This window comes from Biomphalaria glabrata, chromosome 2 (assembly GCF_947242115.1).
Source record: "Biomphalaria glabrata chromosome 2, xgBioGlab47.1, whole genome shotgun sequence".
Lineage (NCBI taxonomy): Eukaryota > Metazoa > Mollusca > Gastropoda > Planorbidae > Biomphalaria > Biomphalaria glabrata.
Genome location: NC_074712.1, coordinates 16,326,270 through 16,335,585, shown reverse-complemented (window position 1 = coordinate 16,335,585; position 9,316 = coordinate 16,326,270).

The following is a 9,316-nucleotide window of genomic DNA, read 5'->3' as shown; positions in this document are numbered from 1 at the left end:
TTTCAAAACATTTCTTATAAGCCAGGACTTGTTAGTCACATATAGACTTCCAATGACCACGAAGGCTCTTAGCACGATATTTTGGGGTACGGTTAGGGACCCGTAGGTCTCGGATATAACATTCGCCCAAGGCTCCGGGTACTGCTAAGGCCGCCTCTGGAGATACTTTTTTTTTTTATTAAATTGCCCTAATTAATTTATGGAAAAGAAAACACAAAAGAAAAACGTATCTACGTTTACCTCCAGTTTCCTACCCGGACTGCACCGTTACCTGTACGAAGGCCAGCAAGCGTACAAATTATAAAAAAAAAAAATAGGTTATAGATGCGAGGTCATATATTATTAAGTTTCTTTGACGTCATACAAATAGTCTGTGGTCTGAAATCAACTCGACTAGCTGTAGCTTAATATTAGACACATTATACCCAGCATTAGTACACACCTTTAGCAGTGTTCTCACAACTCAACGTGTAGATCAAGATTGATTCTAAAATCTATATCCAGGGCCGGATTTAAGTATGGGGAGGCCCCGGGGCAGGATTTTGTGAATGCTCCAAATAATTAATAATATTTATTTAATAAGCTTTACTAAAGATCCATTAATTACTGAAATACTTATATCTAAAAGCATGCTATATTGTAGAAGAGAGAAATAGTGCTCTTGTACATTTAATCTCACTTTCCTTGCAACAATAAAATTTAGTATGCATATTTTAGTTTTAAAAATGTTTATTTATTAGTTTGTGGAGAGTAAGCCCCTTCGTAGACTCCCTGTCGTAAATCCGGAGCTGTGTTTATTTAATCCAAGCATGTTACAAGCGGACACTTCTTCATCACATCAGTTTTACCAGACGGTAAAAAAAAAAGTTAGAAACATATTTCAGGAGATTTGTATGAGTTTTCAAAAGATTTTAATAATTTCCGGATATTTCCAGGACTTTTTCGTTTATTTTGCAATTTCAGGAGATTTCCAGGAAATCTGTTATAAGTTATAAAATGGTTTCATTTAATAATTTATACACCTAGAATTAGCGCGGGTCCTATGAAAATGCGGGGCCCACTGCGGTCGCATAGGTTGCAGTGGCCTAAGGCCGGCCCTGCAAAATAGCGGCGTATGCTACGCCGCCGGTCGACTAGTATACAATAATATACAAACGCCAATATCCAAACAAAAGTAACACAAACATGTAACAACCAATACACAAACAAATGAAACGTCAATATACAAACAAGATGAAAAACAAATCTACAATGGCTGCCTCTTCGTGTGGGTCTGTGCTCTGAACAGTCGTTCGGTGGCGTTGAAGATCTCGGTTTGAACCTTGTCCGCTGCTAGCCCCGTCGCCTTGCGGAGGTTTGGGCTTGGAATTAGTTATCTTCAGATATTGTAAAGCATCCAAATCATGTAAAACAAACAAAAAGACTTGTAACATACATACAATCACAAACATATACAAACATGTTACATCAATACAGGGCCGGCCTTAGGCCGATTGCTCCAAATTGGCCACGCACCTGGCAGGGGCCCCGCATTTTACATTTCTCCATATCACAAGATGTCATAGCTTCTAAAGATGCGGTTCGCATATTTAGTGTACGGTACGATTGACGTCACTTTCAGCCAATAAGTAAAACCCTAACCCCTAAACCTGCTTGTAGGCCTAACTGTTGGCCACAGAAACAGATGATCTTAACATCATCTGCCCCATAGATCGCAAGGTCTGAAAGAGGAACTTTACTTTTTTTACTTAATTAAGCCACTGGCAGCTACTCCGTTTGAGTTGCTTCCTATGCATGGTGTATAATAGGTTTTGAAATAATGATCTAATTAATTGTAATAGTTGTTATTGTAAAAAATAATTAGAGGAGGGGCCTCGCTACTACTCGCACGCATCCAATAAATGGGGCTCCCTCAGTTTGTAACGTGTAAGGCATCAATATACAAACATCTATGACCGTTATCTATGTGGTTACCCAAGAACTTACTTTTTTATGAACGAGTTAATAAGAGAAAAAAAAAACGAGCCTGGATATGGTGTGTACTGCAGAGCATCAAAGCTTTAAATAACATTAAATATTAAATCTAAATGTTTTGAAAACGGTAATAAGGAGACACAATTGGACGTATCAACACAGACTTTCTTTTACAATTGTGAAAAAAAAAAAAAAACAAGATGTATGTCCGAGACTACCGTCTATCACGTAACTTTTTTTTTTTTTATTTCCCTTTCCTTTGTTTCTGTAAGGTCGGCATCAAGGTAAAAGTTGAAGACGTTTGAGAGTTATCGCGTTGAAAGGAACTCACGACTTCTCTCATAACAACATGGAACACAAGACTCTTTGGTTTTAAGGGGAAGGTATTAGAGAAAGTGTTTGAAAGAAGCCATTCATTAAAACATGGCACACCGCCATGCCTTTCAAACCACAATGATCCTCGTATACGTCATATCACAATACGTCACATAAGTAGGCCTAAAGTGGAATTCAGTCGTCTTCTCTGCCGAACCCGATGGCTCTCAAATGATATATAGAGAAAAAAAAACATCTGCAGATTCTACAATCATACAAACGTTTATAGTAACCACTCACACACTCACACAGACTCATTTAATAAATGAACCAAAAATTCAACAATTGTTACGTTTCCTTCTATTTTAAAGCATTTATAAACATTGCCAAGGGGAATAATCTGCCACTACAGTTACAAGAAGGGGGAAAAAAGTTATTGTGACGTTATTACTTTAATGATGTTTAAATATTGTTTATTAATAAACAAAAAATCCTGCGAACATATTCCAGTACAATTAAGCGACGTTAAGCCACAGCAGTACTCATTATTGATACATTATTGAAACCCTGCCGTACATAGCTAAAATGTCTGCTTTTCTGGTGTGTACATGGTTCAGAGCTTAAGTACTATAAACTATAGATATGACTGCTGTCTTCTTTTCTTCTAAGGGCAAAGCCAGTACAGAGCAAAGATGGCGCAGACGAAACATTATCTTAGTAGTGGAAAATTGCATTTCAACAAGTGAATCAATTCTCGGTAGATAAATGGCAGGTGCCACTGTGTTGATTGGAGATGTGCACTAGACAATGGTCTGCCATGCCTACTGGCAGGGGCGGACTGGGTATCAAAATCGGCCCGGGCATTACCATATAAACCGGCCCACAAATGGCATGTCATATCATGGGCGTAGCCATGATTTTTTCGGTGTGGGGGATTTTTTTTTACCCCCCCCCCTTTTATGCATTATATTTTTTGAGTGTGTGTATGTGTAATTAATCTTCATTACATTCTGACCGTTCATTCTTTCAAACATTTTTTTTGTACCCTTGAATAGCCTCTTCCTTTAATGAGTGATAAGACAGCACACACAAGAACAGCTAGGGAGTATGGGGGAGTGCCGAGAGCTCCCCAAGCGTCGTCTGGGGCGAAATGCCTATTCTGAGATATCTGCAGTGCAGTCTCTGCTACTCTTCCACTAAAAAATTCAAAAACCAAATCTGCTATTTACTGCTATTTACTAACCAAAAAACCTCTTTTGGCTACGCTAATGAAATTTGTTGACTGTAGATTGCTTAATTGGCTGCACTGGGTCAGTAAGTAAAGATTCCCTTTCAGACAATGAGGTCTGAGGCAAGTGATGGTTTTAGAGCCCCTCCCCATCCCGACTACGCCCATGTGTCATATTATAGGTGTAAACCTAATTCTCTTCAAAATATATAAAGTTCGATAACGCATCGAAAACTGGATATATGCTTGCGTAAGATTACGTAATGTAAAGATAAAGAGCTAATTGTCACCTATATTTTTTTTGTGCTAAGTTATATATCAATGTTGTCTAACTTAACCTCTCTCATCCCTCTTGTTCATTAATTGTCAAAAGACGGGGGAGGGAAGGAGCAAAACAAAAACAAATGGGAGTGCCATCAAACGATCAGTAAAATGATTAGCAAACACAACCTCGAAGACATCAAAGCAGTGTCAAAGTCCTTGACGCTCGTGCATAGCAAAAATTACAACCTAACGTTTTACAAATGATAATACGTACAGAGTATAGTGTAAATTTTTTGACATTCTTGTTGAAAATCAAACAAAATTAATTGAAAAAAAAATAAATGAAAAAAAAAAAAAAACGTGTTTGGGCATCTTTGTCTTGCTGCTGTCACTTTTTTTTAAAATTGTCTGCATTCAAAATTTTTTTTCTTTGGTCGCGACTAGACCGGCCCATTTGGCGCCGGTCCACCGGGCATTTGCCCGTTTGCCCATATAGCCAGTCCGCCACTGCTACTGGTAAGATAACTTGAGACTCAACGAGAACACAGGAGCACTTTGTCTCGTACAGCTTCCTTGCCTTGAACTTGGAATATACAATCAACTTTCTTCACTTCCACTTCTTCGTGTGTTTGTGATTTAAAAATGGATTGAGGCGTATTTTGAATTGTGTATATATAAAAGAATATAATTTTGGCTCCATTTTAAAACAAAATACACATGTGGCTTGCTCATTGACATGACTGTTCCCTTTAAGACCTGTAAGAATAAGAAGATTAGTAAACATATCAAGAATCTTAAGTCTGACCGTCTGTTGAAGACATTCAGTTACACCCCCTTTTTTTTTCAAACACATGTATCGTAGTAAGAAAGAAATCCATATAACTACCTCAAGAGATGGCGTTGTTTTTAAGGCCGTCTAGGAGTGGACTGGTTTTCACAATCGGCCCGGGCATTTCTATACAATCCGGCCCACATGATGGGCATCCAATTACATCTCTCCTCTAGAGCATTGTGTAAAGTTTAATAATATATCGAAAGTAATTATCTATACGAATAATTTATTAGATGATAACTTCTATTACTAAATGTATAACACTTGGAATGGGGAATCTGTTAATGTGAAATATTTCCTGCTACTATATATATATGGCTCCTTTTGTCTCGAAAGGCAATGGATGCGCCCAAATGAGTCACTGGTTTTGGCTTAATCTTGAGACGGGGCAGAATCTGGTGTGGCTAATCAAGCCAATTCTAGAACTGCAGACTTTGCCACAATTCGTACATGTGTATGCCTCTGATTTAGGGCTAGCGGACAGGGCAGCTTTCTTTTTTTCCCTCTTGATTAAGGCCGCTTCAATTCTTTTGTTCTCAGCAAGGGTTGTCCCAGCACGCACAGTCTGTCTCCATGCACTCCGGTCTTTGGCTATGTTTTCCCACATACTTTCGCTGATGCCTGTGGCTCTCTGGTCTCGCTTGCAGACATCTCTATATGTTAGTCTTGGGCGGCCCTTGGGTCTGACTCCTTCCACAAGCTCAGCATATAAGATATCTTTCGGGATTCTACCATCTGGCATGCGGGTGACATGTCCGAGCCAGCGTAATCTTCTTTGTGTCAGGAGAGCATACTGTTCATATTGGCCAATCTCAAAACTTCCTGATTGGAGACATGGTTCCTCCAAGAGATGCCCATTATGCGTCTCAGGCAGCGCAAGTGGAAACTATTCAATCTGTGCTCTTGGTACATGTATGTTGACCAACTTTCACTGCCATAAAGGAGAGTGCTCACAACACAGGCGTTGTAGACTAGGATTTTGGTCGCTGTGGTCAATTTACCATTTTCCCAGACGCGCTTGGAGAGTTTTGCCAATGCTGTGGTAGCTTTTCCTATCCTTTTTGTCAGCTCGATGTCTAAGTCTAGGTTACTGACAATTGTTGAACCCAAGTAGGTAAATTCCTGCACCACTGAAAGGTTGTGGTTCCCAATTTACATTATAGGTATTTCTGCGACGTCTTGTGCCAGGATTTCGGTCTTGGAGAGACTTATAGTAAGGCTAAACTCTTGACAAGCAGCTGCTAAAGCGTTCACTAGCTTCTGTAGACCTCCTTGTGAGTGAGATACGAGTGCCGCGTCATCGGCATAAACAGCAGCTCCCTTATCAAGATACGACGCCTTTTCGTTTTGGCTTTAAGACGTGCCAGGTTAAGAGCCTTCCATCGGATCTGCTATGGATATATATTCCGTCTTCCAGGGATTTAAAAGCACTGGTTAGTACGACTGAGAAGAAGATGCCAAATAGTGTAGGGGCCAGTACACATCCTTGTTTTACACCGCTCTTAATGGAGAATGGCCTGGAGGAAGAACTTTCAAACTGAACAGTGCCCTGCATATTTTCGTGAAAAGCTGACACTAGTTTTCTTAACTTATTTGGGCAGCCGTTTCTCTCTAGTACAGCAAACAGACCGTTTCTGCTAACAAGGTCAAAGGCCTTGGTCAAATCAATAAATGCTATGAAGAGGGGCTGCTTTTGTTCTCTGCTCTTCTCCTGTAGCTACCGCAGAAAGAAAATCATATATGTTGTAGATCTACCTGCCCTAAAGCCACACTGCGACTCTGGATAAACACGATCTGCCAGGATCTGTAATCGCTTTAGTAATACTCTAGCAAAAGCCTTTCCGACTATGCTAAGCAGTGAGATGCCTCTGTAATTGTTACAATCAGAGCGGTCGCCTTTATTTTTATAAATTGTAACTATGTTAGAGTCTTTCAATTCCTGGGGGACCATTCCTTGTTCCCAGCACAAGCTTAGCAGTTCAAGGAATGGTTTGATTAGGGCATGTTTTGCAGCCTGAATTACTTCAGCAGGAATGCCATCTCCTCTGGGTGTTTTCCCATGTGCAAGCATGTCAATGGCAATGCTCAGTTCCTTTACTGAGGGCCTTTCGTCTAATTCCGTCAAAACTGGAAGTGATGGGAAGTTGGAAACAGCATTTGGTGATATGGCGTTTTCAATCTGGTAGAGTTCTGCATAGTGTTCTACCCATCGATCCATTTGCAGCGCACGATCGCTGATGATTGAGCTATCTTTTGACTTGAGCGGAGCACACTTGCTAGTGTGAGGTCCAAAGGCTTTTCTCATGCCCTCATATAGTCCTCTTATGTTACCACAGTTGGCACAAGATTGAATATCTTCGCATAGCTCCTGCCAGTATTTGTTAGCACATTGTCTCGCTACTCTTTGGGCATTGTTACGTGCAGCTCTGAGCCTTTTTAAGTTGCTTGGGGTGGGATCCTTCTTGTAGATTAGCATGGCTGCTCTCTTTTTCGTAGTGGCAGTTTCCATTTCTGGTAGACTAGCTTCAAACCAGTCTTCGCTTTTCTTGGTTTTGTTTCCAAAGACCAGTGATGATGTTTGGTAGATTGTATCACGCATAAACATCCAGCTTTCTTGTACCTCAGTCACAGAGAAGTTTTTAAAAGCTTCCTCTAATTTGTTCTCAAATTCGGTGCAAAGATCAGGATTTTTTGTGCTAGTGGTATTCAGGCGTGATTTTCTTTTTCCCTGTGATGTGTGGATCTTAGTTGGCAGCAGTCTTGTACGGCAGGACACTAAAGTATGATCAGTATCACAATCCGCGCTTTGGTAGCTACGAGTCAGCAGTATATTTCCAATGTCCTTTTTTCGTGTCAGTATCATATCCAGCTGGTGCCAGTGCCCAGACCTAGGGTGCCTCCATGCCTCCTGCTACTATATACACTAGCATATACATGTAATTGACATTTAAGGCACATGAAGATCCGCCATTAACAAACATTTTGTTTAGGATTCACTTTCACTTCTTGCCATTTTGTCAGGCATATTCGCACTTCAAGTTACAAATACAACTCTTCATCCTCCATTATTTAACTGCCCATCTCACAAGGTCATGAGGGCACGGTGGCTGAGTGGTTAAGCACTTCCGAACCTGGGGTCCTGGGTTCGAATCTCGGTGAAAACTTGGATTTTCAATTTCGGGATTTTTATGGCGCCACTGAGTCCACTCAATTCTAACAAGTATCTGACTTTAGTTGGGGAAAGTAAAGGGATGGTAGTGGTCATTGTGCTGGTCACATGACACCGTGACCGTTAACCTTAACATCATCTGCTCTATAGATCGCAAGGTCTGAAAGTTATTTTAATCCCATATACTGCTCTCTCAATAACTTTAAAATCTAGTTTGGCTGTCTCCATCTTAGAGCTGGCTACACACACGACATAACACCAACTTCACTTGTTTGAAGGTAATTTAACTCTTTCTCTCCGTAATTATTTACCACATTTTAGTGAAATCAACGTTGGTATCGTCAGTTAGGAGAGAAAGAGTTAATACCCTTACGTTCAGTAAAACAAATGCGGTCAAGATTGTCAAGCCTGTTCATTCATAGTACTTGCGAGAAAACGTGAATAATTTCAATACTTTTTTTTTTTTTGCTGTTTAACTTATTAATTTTCTGCTCCTTCTTTTTCGATTCTTGTGCATTTTGATTCCAATCAACGCATTTTTGGTCTTTTTATAGATTCATCCGAATATATTCAGTTTAATGTCGATGTCTGTGAAAAATAAAGGCTTTAAATTTCTTGTTTATCGTTTAGCGTGTATAAGGAATGGACGTCTACAAGAAGCACTAAAGCGCTATATACGGATGTAGGGTGTTTATGACAATGCTTTAGTTTAGTATTAGACTTTGAAGTTTCTTTTTTAAATCACGATGTTCCAAGTGTCGCGTTTGACGAGAATATAAATCTTAAAACAATATGATGGCATTTATGCAGCCCTTTCGGTGGCAATCGGGTAAGGACCCACAGGGCATTTGCCCGAATGCCAATATAGCCAGTCCGCCCCTGAGCCCATCGATTGAAATCCTGTTCATGTTTGCACCTATTTTGATAAAGACACGTATAATATGATTTGAAGTAGAAAAAAGGAAATAATATTAAAGTATTGAAACATATACTGCTCAGTGATGCTGTGCAGAACCAAACTCAAAACTCTAGAAACATTTTCAAAGTAGAAGGACTTGATGAGCTAACTGTTCTTAAGGGGAGGTAAGCTGTCCTAGTTTCTACAACATTCCTAAAAAGATGGTGTTGAGTCTGTTTTACCATGATGAGTCTGGGAGTCCACGACCATGTGATAGTGGAATTAAGTCAGACAAGTCTCAGACAAGTCTATAACTCGGAATTTCTTAAATATGAAATGGGGAATATTAACGTCCACCACTTGTTTTATAGGTAAGTGCCTTAAAGAAATTGACTTCCTTTTCTATAAGCAATCATCGTACAATGGGCAAGCTTGTATCCATTTTTGATTCTTTTTTTTTACAACGAAAAGGATTTTACTTTGAGACCAGGAGTGAGAGATGGCTCTTCATCTACCCCCCATCAACTAGATCAGCGGTTCTCAACCTTTTTAGTTCCGCGACCTCCTAATATAATTTCTCACTAGACGGCGACCACCAACCTTTGCAGATAAATGAATTTGCCTGGAATGTAAACC